The sequence below is a fragment of the Pseudorca crassidens genome, chromosome 1 (genome assembly GCF_039906515.1).
Source record: "Pseudorca crassidens isolate mPseCra1 chromosome 1, mPseCra1.hap1, whole genome shotgun sequence".
Taxonomy (NCBI): domain Eukaryota; kingdom Metazoa; phylum Chordata; class Mammalia; order Artiodactyla; family Delphinidae; genus Pseudorca; species Pseudorca crassidens.
The window spans coordinates 196,579,457-196,594,538 of NC_090296.1; the positions used below are offsets into that span (position 1 = coordinate 196,579,457).

General features: G+C 51.4%; 1 long non-coding RNA gene across 8 annotated transcripts in view; it reads left to right on the plus strand.

Annotated features, from left to right (window-relative positions):
* The window catches only part of LOC137206593 (uncharacterized), a 41,440-nt gene that overhangs the window by 22,847 nt on the left and 3,511 nt on the right, over positions 1-15,082 (plus strand). For 3 of the 8 annotated variants that reach the window (XR_010934720.1, XR_010934723.1, XR_010934716.1), the window contains 2 exons: positions 1,587-2,968; positions 3,062-3,297. This is a non-coding gene — a long non-coding RNA (uncharacterized lncRNA). Of the gene's footprint in view, positions 1-1,586; positions 2,969-3,061; positions 3,298-3,461; positions 5,060-15,082 lie in introns of those variants that run through there. The other 5 variants (XR_010934735.1, XR_010934717.1, XR_010934727.1 and 2 more) reach the window with 5 other exon arrangements.

The window sequence follows — 15,082 nt, forward strand, 5'->3', positions numbered from 1 at the left end:
GGCATGTAAGCCACGAGGTAGGGTAAGCACTTGATCATCCTAGATTCCCTAGATACATAGAATTTTCCTTCTCTCCATATCTGGGCAGTCTTTTTTGGAGTCTGCAAAGAGTAAGGCACGCAAACTGCTTTAATTCCTCAAAAGATGAATATACCAGAGATAGAAAACAGGCTTGTCACTGAGGTTTGATGATTGCTCCACCAAAGCCACAGATCTGGCTACCCTCAAAGTGGTCTGTTAGTTAAAGAGTAAAATTTAAGGAGAGCTCGTCTAATTCTTTGGAGGTTTAAGATAAGCGCTTGTCAACTGGATACCGTAATCTATTTCTTTGGGAGTAACTGGAAATATTCTTTTCACTTTTATGTAAGATATGTGTTAATGTTGGCTCTGAAGGAGAAATTTATATCCAAGGTTCTCAAGGAACTCTTCTGAGATTAATTCATTTTGGACAAGCATAACTTACTTGCTTCCATTTCGCAGAGATTTAAATGAGTCCTGGCAGGGGAATGTTCCTCTTCCAAGGAAGGTGTCGTACATTAGAGGCTGAGTTCTTACTCAGCTCAGGGTCTGTTATCCTCCTAATGGGTACTCTTCCACTTCATTTTGAAACAGAAGAGTGTTAAGACCCACAATTCACGTTAAGAACATAAATTTTACATATTGATGCCATACTTACATAAAAGAGGTATCTAATCAGTTACTGGGGCTAATGCCTTCATCTGACCACCTACCACCCACTCATCCATCCGTCCATCTTCCATCCACCATCTAGCCAGCCAGCCATCCCTCCATCTGTCCATCCATCCATCCACCATCCGTTCATCCACTTTCCATCCATCCCTTGATTCATTTAGCATTGGGTAATGGTAAGTGCATGGTCCAAAGCCTCACTGCAGATCGTCTGACTTTTAAACGTTTGCACTTAACCAGCAAGGCAGGACGGCTCTAACCCGGGCACAAGGCAGGAAGGGTCCTTCTGGAGCAGGGTGGCCAACCATCCCAGTTTGCCCGGGACTGTCTTGGTTTTAACACTGAAAGCCCTCTGTCCTGTGCAAATGGGATGGAGGGTCACCCTAACCTGAAATTACTGTTGGCAGATAACTTGACAGGAACAGTGTGGAACGGACGGCCTGAGTGGTATGCAGTGTGTTCACCTCTCTTAAACCTATTAAACTTTATTTAGGATTATTTAGCCCATTTATTATTTATTTAAACAGCAGAGGGGTGTGTGTGTGTGTGTGTGTGTGTGTGTGTGTGTGTGTGTGTATTACCCAGTTCTGGTCCCTGTAGAATTATTTTCATGGAGATTCCCTTTTTCAAGATGCTCAGGGTCTCCACAGCTGGGGGCGGGTGTGTGTGTGAAGAGCCCTGGGACACTCACATATGATTCCCTGTATGGGTATCATTGAGACCTAATTCTCTATGTTACGCTGTGTTGCCCTCCTGAGGACCCTGGGGGCAGTTTCAGGACTGGGGAGACCTCAGAGTCCCAGCTGCTGGGATGGTGGGTCCTCTCTGTGGCTGTCCTGGAACCAGTTGGGGTGAGTTCTTCCTGATTCGTCTTATTTTCTTATATTTACATCTAGAAATGGAATGAAATTAATTGACCGTTTCTGGCCCTACCGTACCTGTGCCGTGTGCTGTGATGGAGGGAGATGTGTCAGCTCGTCTGCCTGTGGTCAGTGCCACGGGGACCCTCTCGGGATGGTGACGGTAGGTGGCTGAGTCCCGACCCTCAGAGAAGGGCTCAGAGTGGCCATCAGTCTTCGGAGGAGCACCTTGCAGTGATTCTGTGCAGACAGAAGGAAGTTATGTAGGAGAATCATCAAGAAACCCACGTCAGGAACCTTCTACCGGGGCTGAAGTGAGAGAGTCATGTCTTCAGGCCGGCAGCAGTGGGATAAAGCTCTGAACTAGTCCTTAGTCTTAGACCCCATCTGTCCACAGCAGAGAGCGAGAGAGTGACACAGGGGGGATGTAAGGCGTGTACAGGAAGGTTTGGGTCTCAAGCAAAGTGGGTCCTACGCTCTGCTCTCCCCAGGCCTACGGAAGGGGAATGACAGATCTCGGGGAGTCAGTTGGCAGAGGGGTCCTGGGTCTCAACCTCTCCTGGACCCAGCTCTGGGAAAGGGACGAGATCCCCAAGTGGAATGAGCCCTATGAGAGCCTCCCAGGATGCCCACGCAGGTCGTGGAAGAAGCTGGAAGAGACATGGGCCTGAAGAGGTGGCAGCTACCTGTGCGCTGAGACCACACCTGGATCTCTGGGGTTGTGGACCAGCCCCGTCCCCAGCACCTTGGCTGTGTGGAGGTCAACCCTCCTCCAACAAGGAAAGGAGGTGAGGCTGGATTGCCAGAGATGCATTTTCCTCCAAATGGGGGCTCGAAATAGACGGTGAATTCAGTTTTAGAAAAATAATGTTACATTTCCTTCACACCTGACCTTGTGGACTGAGATGAGAGTCGCTCGGGTAAAAGGATGATGACAATGGTCATGGCGGAGACCCTGAGAGCTGATATCCGTGGAGCATTTATGACGGGTCTCTACCTGGATTAACTCGTGAAATCCTTACAACAGTTAGGTACTGCTTAGTCCCCACTTTAGAGGAAACTGGGGCACAGAGAGGATGAGGAACTTGCTCAGAGTCACAAAGGAGGATGCAGGATTTGAACCTGGGTCCTCTCCACCACCCTTTAGCGGCACACTCAATGTTCAGAAACCAAGTGGTCAGAAATTCTTCCCTAATCTCCAACTGAAGCCTTCTTGGGGGAGTGTAAACCTCTCCTTCGTGTCTTGTTCTTAACAGAAAGAGCTAATAGTTACTCACGTGATCCATATCTTTTCTCCATTTCCTCTTTTTCAAGCCAAATGACCTCAGTTGCCTCAGCCTCTCCGCAGAGTGGCTGTGACCCGAGGCTGTCGCTGCTGTGCTCACTGCTTTGGTGTCTGAGCCTGAATTGGAACAAAGGTTAGTACCTGATGAGTATTCTAGGAAGACTGCATCTTTCCGATTCCCAGATCAATACATGCTGGTGTTGGATTTAACAATTTCTTTCAACAGGGACAGATCACTCCCGTGGTCTCCCACGGTCCTGGCCTGAGCCTGCGGTGCTTTTATGAAGATGCCCTAAGCCTTTCTCCAAGGCTTCTGGGAAACAAGCTATTTGGCCTTACGGATGTGGCCGATTGCCAGGCCTGTTCTCTGTCCATCTAAGTTATGATGGCAGAGAAGATAAAAATACAAAGACCAAAAAGTCATTTTTCTCCCCCCAAAACACCACAATTCTTTGAGCCTTTCATTTTCTTCTGCGTTTTTTTTTTGCTGATAACGATGAATAATGGTTTCTGCCTCTGCTTTTATTGGCTTAGCATTTGGGGTTATAAGAATGTAAATGTTTCCCCAAGGAGAAATACATTTGGGGGGATTAACTAGATTGTTTCTTTTATTTTTAAAATTTTAGTTCTAAAAGGAAGAAAGAATCTGCGAACTAAACCAAGTCACGATCCCAAACAGGAACTGGAGAGCAGAGACCACCATTCATTTGGGTCGGTCACCTCTGGGGGGTCCCATTTTAGTTGGCACGCCTTGAAACAGTTCTATTTTAAAGCCAATGACAGTCATCTTTAAACGTATTCATAGTTGGGTCAGATCACGTGATGATAAACCCGATTTCGTTCAGCATTTTATCCCTTTAACTGACCGTACCACCCGATTTCCACAGCAACTCTTCAATGTGGGTGTATTTAGCAAATGGTTATTACCTTTTCCTCATCACCTGTTTTCCCCTCGAGTCCCTCATAAGCTGTCATTTACCCTCACCCCTCCATTGAAACTGTGCTCTTAGAAATCAGCAAAAACCTCCTTTAGGTCAAATGGAAAGAACTCGAGCTCTTTTCTGTTGCTCTACCTGAGCCCGTCAGCCCTGTTACCCCTTCTCCTTCAAGGCTCCTCAGTCCTCGGCCTCTTTGATACCATGTGAGCATTCCTTCTCTGGGGAAGCGTCCATCCTCCCTGGATCCACCAAGGCTTGGCACCCGTCTCTAGGCTTCATTTTCTCTGTGTTCATCTTAGCTTAGGCTCCTATCTTCAGCTGTCAACATTATTTATGTTGTTCCCAAGTCCACATCTCCCACCCCGCGTCTCTGAGCTCCCAAGCAGCAACTCCATCAGCTTCTGAACAATTTCATTTGTTAATTTGCTTTACTCTGGCACCCGAAACTCAGCAGACCGCCTGCCCAAATCATCTTCCCTCAAGTTCACTCTTCCTGAATTCTCTCCCAGCAGCACCATCATTTCATCTCTGAATCAGTGGTCCTTGTAGACTCCTTTCCCCAGACTTTAAGCTCCAAGGAGAGCAGAGGTTGTTCCCACCGTTTTCACCACCACCCCCTGGAGCCTGGCACAGTGCTTGGTGCATAGTAGGAAATACAGTAGGTCTTTGTTGTTTATCGATTTTATACATAGTAGTGCATACCTGTTCATCTCAAATCCCTAATTTACCCTTCCTCCCTCCTTTCCCTTTTGGTAACCATAAGTTTGTTTTCTATGTCTGTTATACTTTAGTTCTGGTCATAAAGGGAGGGAAATAATAATACCTACCTGTGTGTGTTGACGTGACGATTAAGTGAGAGAATGTTTATTAAATGGATATAGTAAGTGTTCGATAAGCTTTCTGGATGATGGTGATGTTGGTGATTATGATGATGATGATGGTGATGATGGTGATGTGATGCTGGTGATGATGATGGTGGTGATGATGGTGATGATGACGACAGTGATGGTGACAATGGTGATGGTGATGATGAAGGCTGTGATGTTGATGATGGAGATGATGATGGCGATGATGAGGATGGCAGTGATGATGAAGGTGGTGATGATGGTGGTGATGATGATGATGGTGATGATGAAGGTGGTGATGATGGTGGTGATGATGATGGTGATGATGACAACGGTGATGGTGATGATGAAGGCGGTGATGTTGTTGATGATGGCGATGATGATGGTGATGATGAGGATGATGGTGATGATGAAGGTGGTGATGATGATGGTGATGATGAGGATGACAGTGATGACGAAGGTGGTGATGATGGTGGTGATGATGATGGCGATGGTGATGATGATGGTGATGATGAAGGTGGTGATGTTGTTGATGATGGCGATTATGATGGTGATGATGAGGATGACAGTGATGACGAAGGTGGTGATGATGGTGGTGATGATGATGGCGATGGTGATGATGATGGTGATGATGAAGGTGGTGATGTTGTTGATGATGGCGATTATGATGGTGATGATGAGGATGACAGTGATGACGAAGGTGGTGATGATGGTGGTGATGATGATGGCGATGGTGATGATGATGGTGATGATGAAGGTGGTGATGTTGTTGATGATGGCGATTATGATGGTGATGATGAGGATGATGGTGATGATGAGGATGACAGTGATGATGATGGTGGTGATAATGGTGGCAGGGGAGAGGCATAAGCTGGGCCTGGTGAGGTTTGGAAGCAAGTGCAATGCTGTGAGGAAGGACGTCATGTTGGGGTGTGGGCGAGCAACTGCAGCAGCTGTCAAGATCCAAGGTACGTTCAGGGCAGAAGATCGAGAACTCCGACGGGCATGAAACGCGGCTGGAGAAAAGGCAGAACCGAGCAGACTCAGTAGGGAGGTGGGCTCCAGCCGTGCTCCTCAAGGTCCTGGGGTTTTCTTGGAGGGTCTCAGAGACTCTGTGGGTGGGGACAGGGACGGCTGTCCCTGTGGCTGAAGGATTAGGCACTAAAACATACAGGTGTGGGCTGACTAAAGGGGGAGAATTTGCTAGACGTGTGCAGATCTGAGCCAAGCTGCTCTGCTTTTGTTTTACCTCTTGGTTTTCTAAGATCACCTTTGAAGGAAGAGTCTTGCTGCTTTATATAAAAAAGTGAGAAAATCACCAGTGTGGGCCTTGAAGGCGAGCTGAGAAGTTTGAGCTTTCTATGTTTAGCACTGGGGAAGCTGATGAGATTTGGATGGAAGAGTAGCAGGACCAAAGCGACGCTTTGTCAAAACTCTTCTTCTTACAATTCATTCAGTGGTGGTGGTGTAGCTAGCTGGGCAGGGGAACGAACACATTGCCCAGGCAGGAAGGGCCACTGTGAGACTGATTCTCCCTCCAAAACACCCGCTCTCTGCCCCCTGCCGGGTGTTCTCTTGGCCAGCAGTGCGGTGTGGTCCCAGCATCCTGCGTGGAGCGTGGCAGCCGCCCCCTAACCCTCTGCCCTCGGACTCTGGCCCCCCATCCAGGTCAGCTCGACAGAACTCCCATCTTGTCGTTCCATCCATGTGCCAAAGCCGCCCGTGGTTCTCCCTGGTTTGTTGGAGAAAAAGCAAACTCCCTTGCTTGGCATTCAAGGCTCCACAATGGAAAACATTCTGTTCTTTGAGTCCTCTCTGCTACTAGCTGGTGTCTGCAGCTGGTGAAACCTTCTTACAGCACCGATACCCCCGAACACAGGGTGTTTATTTTCTCTTGTGCATTTCGTGCCATGCCCTGGTCCTGGGATGCACCCCCCATACACACACACACACACACACACACACACACACACACACACACACCCCTGTACTTAGTTTTCTATCCTTGTAGACTTCACACAAATTCCCTCAGCCTTCCTGACCACACTTGGTCATAACTGTCTCTCCCCGTGTGAACTCTTGAAGGAACCCTGCCTCTTAAATGCTCATTCTGCAGCCATCAGTAGATTAGTGGTTCCAAGTGTCACCTAACATTGTGCTGAGCTCATTGCAGACCGACAAGCCTCAGTGACTTGGTCCACTGAAGGGGGAGCATCCCCGATTCCTTCACTCCTTCTCTGCCCGAGGCCACCTCATGCCCCGCCCACCCCCCTTCCTGCAGCACCTCCCGCCCTAGCCTGGCGTCCTCCTGGGTCTCAGGACAGGACTGCTCAGGGATTTTGTGCAGCTGCCTGTGTTTTCAGAAGTGGCTTGATTCCAGCCAGCATTCCTTCCCAAATGGGGCTTTTTATGAAATGTCTTCTCGAGAAATGCTGGCAGATTGGAGATTCACCTCACTGTTCATCAAAGGAACCAGAGCCCTGCCCGACAGACCTGCTGCTCCAGGCTCTCTCGGCCTACATGTTCTAGTCAGAAGCCATTGGGAGAAGATTCTGAACAGGCAGTAGAGGCCCTTCCCCTCCCCACAGGCAGGAGTGACAAGAACAATTTCAAGACACGCAGTTGAGGCAGAGAAGAAGCATTTCCTGTTCCGCACTTGGCCAGGTCCTCATTTGTCAGCCCCCAAGCAGTACATCCGCATCTATAAAAAGCATCCTTTGCCCCGAAAGTGCCAACGTTCTAGTGACAGACAGACTCATTATAAACCTGTGTAGCCGGCTTCCTCTTTCAAGACACAGGAACCATGGCACAGATGGCTTTGTTGTCATTGATGGACGGCCCCCAAGGACTCCTCTGGCCTGTGCCAGGGATGAGACATGACAGGCATGAGATGTGCCGGGTTCTGGTCTTCAAGGAGCTCCAAATTAGGAGGGGTGATGGGAGCTGCCATAGAGAAAATAAAATAACAACAACAAAATCAATAAAATAAACAAAACAAAGTTTCTGGCTAGCTCAGGCTGAACGCCAGAGCAGTTCAGAGAGGGTTGCAGGAGGTGGAAGGGGACACACGCCATGGGTGTTCTACCAGCAGAGGGTCCAGGAGCAGAGGATAGGATGGACTTGGGCTTGAACAGCCTGAGGTGAGAAGAGGGAGGAGAGGAGGCTGGATTCTTCCCCAGACGCTGTGCCCAAGGTTAGGAAGGGGACTCAACCTGCTGGTAGACGCAGTGCGTTTCTCCTCTGAGCAGAGAAGGAGCATCTTTCCCTCCAGGCAGCCCCGCTGTGAAGTGTCAGCTTTGCAGAAGACAGGCCCGAGGGCCCCATCAGAGGACATCAGAAAGGGGACAGGGGAACGTCCAGGCTTCTCCTGGTCACACCACATGGCTTTGATTTCTGGCCACACTTACCCCATGCTCTGGGGTAACCCAGATATCAGTGATGAGGCCAGATATCAGGAATTACCATCTGAGCCTCAAGTTAAGATGGGCCTACTTCACCTGAGCTGTCACAGGTGGGACAGGTAAAGGAGGGTGACAGGTGACAATATATGAAGGGCCACCAGCCTAAATGACAGAAGCATCCCACCTTAGTCGCCTTCTGTGCAGGAATCCCGTATTTTTAGGGGAAGCTCAGACACAGCTCTCAGTGTTCCCACCATGTGGGTGAAGGGAGAAGCAAGGAGAAATTCAATCCACGGACAGATCTCAGTCCCAAGTTTTAGTCCTGGTTTCCAGCATCTTCCTCATAAAATCTTTGCCCAGAGCCATCACGAAAAGGACAAAATTGTCTGATTTCCACATTGTCTTTCTGTCTTCCGTCAATAAGTTGGCTGACCTTGAACGAGCCCATTTGGTGCTCACTCTTTCCGGTTGTATAATGAGGATGGCGTTGGTCTGGGAGCACAGAGGTCACTGCCAGCACTAACGCTTTACGGTTGTCTCCCAGTAACGCTCTTCCCTCTGCCGGGCTGGGAGATGGGGATAGCTGAGCAGGCGGCAGTACTGGGCAGTGGTTAGAGCTTTGCCTCTAGAGTGGGAGAGACTTGGCTTAGATGTTGGGCCCTCTCCGGGCTCAGGGCACCTCCTGCTCTGATAGAGGTCGGCTGTGAGCGTTAAACCAGCTAGCTGGCCTCCATCAACCAGACCTACACGCCAGGTCAGGCTTGAACTGAGTCAGCACGAAGATTGTCTAAGGGATTTGGGACAGGATCATGACCATGGCTCCATCTCAAAATCAGGAGAAAGTCAACATTCTTATCAAAACAATCTATCGTAAAAACAACACGAATCAGAATGAAGCCTTTCCGATGTGGACCCAGCTGCCAGGAGGGATGAGCATTGGCCGGCCTGTGTGGTGACCCTGGGGCTCATGGTGTAAGAGGTCAGGCTTGGGGGGAAGCCAGCACCTCTCAGCGGCCTGAGGGTGGGCGAGGGCCCCGTGTAACCATCCATCCAGCTAAGGAAAGGCTGGGAGGCAGATGGGTGAGGGGAGAAGTCCTGCATGAAACCTTTTCATTTTTCTGTAGAGCGAGGACTCTAATGGTAAAAAGTGAAAATAATCACTTCCTTTTCCTCAGGCAGAGGATGACACCTTTTAAAGAGTTTCTCCTAACTGTTCCCTCAGGGACTAGATCCAAGGTCCCTTTTGTGCTCCCCGTTTAGACTTGATGTTTTAATTGGGAACACTTAGCGTTGCAAGCACGGGGAATTTCTGATCGCCCACTGTACCTGAAAGCTGAAAAAGCAACTCTATTCCCAGCAAGCCCGAGGCTCTGGCTCTGTGATGGAATCACGCAGCTGGACTGTGCGGGGGGCCGGGGAGAGACGCAGATCCCTTCCTCAGGCCACAGGCACATCTGTTTCCCACCGAAAGGCCCAGCCCCGGGGGTCCTTTTTCAAAGGCTGCCTTATTACTGGGGCTCCCTCCTATTTTGTAGGGCAGCCACTCCGCCCTGGCCCGTTCTTCCACCTACAAAGCACGTCCCCTGCTCTTGGTGAGGCTGTTCTGTCGAGCAATAACAGATGCCCCTTTTTATTCCCAAGGGGATGGGACAAAGCACAAATGAATTACAGCCATGAAGCCTTCAGTCGGATTTTCTTGTCCAGTACGCTTCACGTGGATGGGGGACTGTGTTTCATCTAAGAAGCAGTAAACAGGGGAATGAGGTTCTAGAGACATTTAAAGGGAACCTAGAGGGTTCTGACATTCCTGAGACGAGGAAGCATTTCGCTCTGAAGTTTCAGGTCACTAAGCGGGGCTGAACCCCAGGAAGCTGACGCTGGTGGGAATGTCCTGGCAGAAGGACAGGAGCCCCAGGCTGGTCCGACACTCCTGCTACTTGGCTGGGAAGCCCCGGCACTGGGAAGACAGCTCATTACTTATGTCTCTGTCTATTACTTGCCTCGATGTGGAGGCCCCGTGATGAGTTGCACTGACATCAAGAAAAAAAGTTGAGGGGGAAATATACCGGATAGTGACAAGCTGGGAAGGCTGGAGGACTCGTAATGTTCGAAATGTTCACTAGATTTTTCCTGAAAATGAGGTTGGGTGGGAAGAGAGCGGCCTGTCCCCTGGCTTGGCTCACTGGCCAGGTGGGCTCTGGGCATCGTCAAGGCCACCAGCAGCAGGGTTTTCAGATGTCCTACAGAGCACGTGGCGGTCCTAGGGCATCTCAGAGATTCAGATCCAGTAACTCCAGTATCGCCCAGGAAACGGTCTTCTCTGCAAACGCACCAAGCCTGAGAGCTGGACGTAACAACGCCTATCGCGTTACATCAAGTTCAGGACCAGCTTATTTCTGTCAAGTTCAGGAGCAACTTCTGGTCCTGCAAGTTTTCAAGGAATGGGACGTAAATGGACAGGCATGTGCCTCTCACCCACTCAGGGTAGGTCCAGGATTTGTGGGACCAATGCTTATTCAATTCAGAAATAAGGGAAATAGTACCACATCGTCAGTGCAAAAGCAGGGGCAGCGCCTTGGAAGGGACTTGTACATGGCAGAGACTCAAGCTTAGGCGCTTCTAACTTCACAGTACATTATCTCTGTCCCCTGCCATGGTTATCAGCAAAGGGCAGTTAGGTTACTCACCGCAAACTTACCCTCTGGTCGTGGAGTCACAGAACATGGCGACCGTGGCCCTTGGTGGCCTGAACAGGCTTTGGTTCCCCCCAGCAACTAAGGCAGCTTCTAGAATCTCTGTTACAGAAGATAAAGCCAAGAAGGCGTGCGTCCCATGTCCTCCAAGCGCACATCATGCTCCCCAGGGGACAAGTGTCTTGCACCCTTGCCTCTCCCGGGGCCTGGCCGAGTGCTGGCAAAGAGCCAGCTCGTGGCTGAATGGATGCGGAAGTGAAGAATTAAACTGAAAGAAAAAACCCAGATCCCCAGGTGAGAGTGAAATCCCCAGACTGGGCTTGGAGGCGAGGGGCAATTCCCTTCCTGTGCCTACGAGACAAGTGCGCTCCTGCTTTGCCCGCAGTGGGATGATAAGCCTCTCCCCGTCTGTCGAGGAGAGGGGTTCTTCTGGGTGTGTCCAGGGCCCCCAAGGAGCCCTTAGGCCTGGGCTTCCCGGCACGTGGGAATTTCTCTCTCCAGAGAAGGTGTGCTGACGGGACTTGCAGAGGTGATCCAGCTGTCGTCCCTCGGCTTCCAGCCCCTCACCCTTGGCTCCGCTGCTGAGTTTGGACAAGCAGGCCCCTTCCTGCTCTTCCTTGAGATGGTGCCTGGACCAAGTGCTTTCCACTGTGGGAGACGGAAAGATGAAGGTCTCTGCCTCGGCCTATGAGCTGACAGGGCTTCGAGCCAGAAGTCAGTGCGTGGAAGGAAACCTCGTGCAGGGTCGGATTTCGTCTGGTAGAAATTGGTACGATGTGGGGCGGGGTCTGGACATGGGGGTAGAGGTGCTGTCGACAGCACAGGCTTCAGGTGGGGCTAACCTCTGTCCACAGGCTGGATGAGGGAGGGCGTCACTGTGTGCCGAGCCCAAGTGATGGGTGAAGGAGAGTGTTCCACGGGACGCTGACGCAAAGAGCCACTGTGCCGGGAAAGAGTGTCAAGTGGGTTTGGGGAGTGGCAGACGCCATCGCCTGCTGGGACGTCTGTCGTGTGTGTAGCGTATTAACGTCTGAAAAGGCTTACAGCTGAATAAGCAAAGTGAAACAACGTTCACTCTGCCAGCATTTCCCAAGTGTGCTGGTCACGGCACCCTTGTTCGGGTCACACCACGGACATGCCACGGGCGACACTGGAACTGACTCGAAACCCAGCTGAGGCTGAAGACGGGACTGACTGAGCGGGAGGGTGGCCCCGTGTGGCTTCGGCTGGATGGAGGGACGGCGTGGGGTGTGCAGAACACTCATTGAGCCTTGATGCTCAGGTCTCTGCCCTGCAGTCGAAGGCAGGAGTCTGTAGGGGAACCTTCGGGAAAAGGTGGGGCAGAGAGGGTAAAAAATAAAAAAACCCTCAGGCAGTAATGCATGTCTTGCTCGGGCAAGAGATATGGGGGAAACAGGGTCCCACTGTGTGAGGTCAAGGAAAGGGAGCCCACGGGGAGACTGAGAACCTGCTGCAGAAGATCTACTAGGATGACAGGTGTTCCCAGGATGGGTGTTATTAGGATGAGGGGTGTTAGTGATACACCTGAAATATGACTGTGATTATTTACTGTATTTATTACCATGAGTGGTGATGCTAGCGTTTATCTGAAGCTTTATTGTTTGCAAGTTATTTAATCTCCTTGGATCCACAGAAGAACTGTGAGACGGATGACGGTCCTTAACGTTATTCACTCTTGGGGGGAGATAAGTTGAGTACGTTGCTGACTTTCACTTAAGCGATAGACGCTGGAGCTTGGACTCAAGCGCTGGGCTCGAAGCTTCTGGTCCTTTCTTCGGGGGGAGCCAGCAGTCCTGTGGCCCTCTGGCTGCCCTTCTTGGGGGACAACCCGCAGGAGGGGGCCAGGGCCCCGGGATCCCTTTGGGAAGGATAAGAGGAAAGGCTGCCCGGGTCCTTCCGCTGCCATGTTGCCCAGAGCCAAAGGCACAGAGGTGGTAGGAGATTGTGCCCTGTAGAGGTTCCCCTAAAAGTTGGGGATGGCCAGGGTGCGGGGCCAGAAAGACAGCTCTTTTCCCTCACATTTACCTCTTTGGTCCCTGCTAAGCCAGAAGAAGACGTGAACAGGGCTCCGGCCTGTGCAGGGTTTTCTAGCTTTGGAGGAAAGGCACAGACATCTGCCCTAATTATAGAGCAGGCTTCTCCCCGAATTGGAAAGGCGGGGTGAACAAGCCTGGATCCATTTTCAAGCTGTCTTATAGGCTTGTTCTGGGGTTCTGAGACCCGAAGGGGACGAGCTGATTCCAGGTGTTCAGCCCCAGGGCCCTGAGCTGCAGGTGGACCGGGGCACAGGGAGGGGTCCACGTGTAATCCCACCCCAGCCTTCGGTCATGGGTGGATCTCGAAGCCAACCTGGGAAGGCTGTGGCCGTAAAGACCACCTGGAGATGATCCAAAGTCGCGAATCACCCCCAGGGAGCAATAGGCCTGATCCACAGGCCACCTGGGGCACGTTCAGATGCTCTGAGCGAGGGATGCGGTCACAGGGCAGAGCGAGGCGCAAGCCTCGAGGCTTACAGGAGGAAGGTTCGGAACACAGAGGGGCTGAAAGCAGAGCCCTTCGGGACAGTGGGAAGCAGCCCGGCGGGGGTGGGATTGCACCGAGAGGGGCTCAGTTGGAGGGGAGGGACCCAGGGCCAAGAACTGCCGGGGGTGGGGAGACAGCTGAGCGCGCTCGGGAGGAGAGAGAGCAACGTGTGAGCAGAGGGCCAGCGAGGCCAGGACTGTGGGCTGAGATGAGACAGAACGAGTGAGACAGGCAGGCAGAGGCACGGTGGGGGCGATGGAGTGGACGCCCCGGGGAGCCCCTCCTGGGCACCGTGCTGGCGGGCTTGAACTGCAGCGGTGGTTGGTACCGCGTATTGGGGGGGGGGGGCAGAAGGGAGGAACAGAACCAGGAAGCGGGCTCGGCGTGCAATGCGAGAGCCTCGCGGGCTGCACTCCCGGCCAGAGAAGGCTCGTGGGTCACGGCCAAGGCGGCAACAGTTTGGCCTCCCGTCACCGTGAGCGATGGGGCAAGGTGTCGTGAACGCATCTTCTAGAACACCCAGTCCACTTGATGTCGACCTGCACCCACTCCTCAGGCCACAGAAGGAAAAGTCTTGCGGGTGATTCCGAGTGTCCTGCCTGGGGAGCTCTGCACCCATGGGCTCCCGGGTCAGCACACAGCCTCCTCGTCAGCCCTGACGGCCCAACGTCTCCTCCAGGAAACCGTGCAGACCCCCTTCCAGCGGGAACTCCCTTACGAGGGCACCCCTACCGTGCCTGTACCTTCTCAGCCGCCTTGCGTCCCATACCAGGCTCACTGCCCCAGATCCCCTTCTAACTGTACCACCTGCCTGCCTGGAAACGCAAAGTGATCCACAAGGTGAAAATAAGGCAAAGTAGAGATGCGCGTCCTTGCGGTGCCATGCTGGAGCCTGACCCAAAGGCCCTTCCGAGGATGGTTCAAAACCCATCCTTTGCTGGGCTAACCATTTGCTACAGATCAGGACCTAAATTCACTGAAGTTACTCGGAGATTCATGCCAGATAGCGATGCAAATTATTTCTGTCAGATAGAAAAGTCAACCCCAAGCGGTATGGCTATATGGACATAAACCAATTTAGAAAACTCTAACCTGGTGTCTAATTCCACACGCTTTCTTCAGTGGCTGTAAATACTGTACTTCAAACGCTCTTTAAATCAGCTCGTCTGTTTGTTTCCTCATTAACGAGTTAAATGAATCTTTGACGCAGGTTTATTCTGTTTTTATGCATTGGTGTTTTTAACATTTGGGAAATTTGGCACTTTTAGAGATTGTTTCATAGAAAGGCCCCCATGGGCTTCCTTGTTGAAGCCCATTAAACTGTGTCACCCCCAGAAGAGTCCCATGTTCTCCTTGGTCCCAGGCTTGCGCTTTCCTGGGTCCCAAAGTCAGTCTCTAGGAGCGAGAGAACGCCGTCTCCGGTGACTCTCTGGTTTTCAGGGGTTTCTTGGATTTTTGGTTTCAATGTTTCAAATTCTGATTCTATGTTTCTGCTTTTTTTTTTTTTAATTTATTTATTTTATTATTTATTTATTTATTTAGGCTGTGTTGCGTCTTTTGTTGCTGTGCACGGGCTTTCTCTAGTTGCGGTGAGCAGGGGCTACTCTTCGTTGCAGTGCACGGTCTTCTCATTGCGGTGGCTTCTCTTGCTGCGGAGCGCGGGCTCTAGGCACATGGGCTTCAGTAGCTGTGGCACACGGGCTCTGGAGCACAGGCTCAGCAGTTGTGGCGTATGGGCTTAGCTGCTCCGCAGCATGTGGGATCTTCCCAGACCAGGGCTTGAACCCGTGTCCCCTGCATTGGCAGGCGGATTCTTAACCACTGCG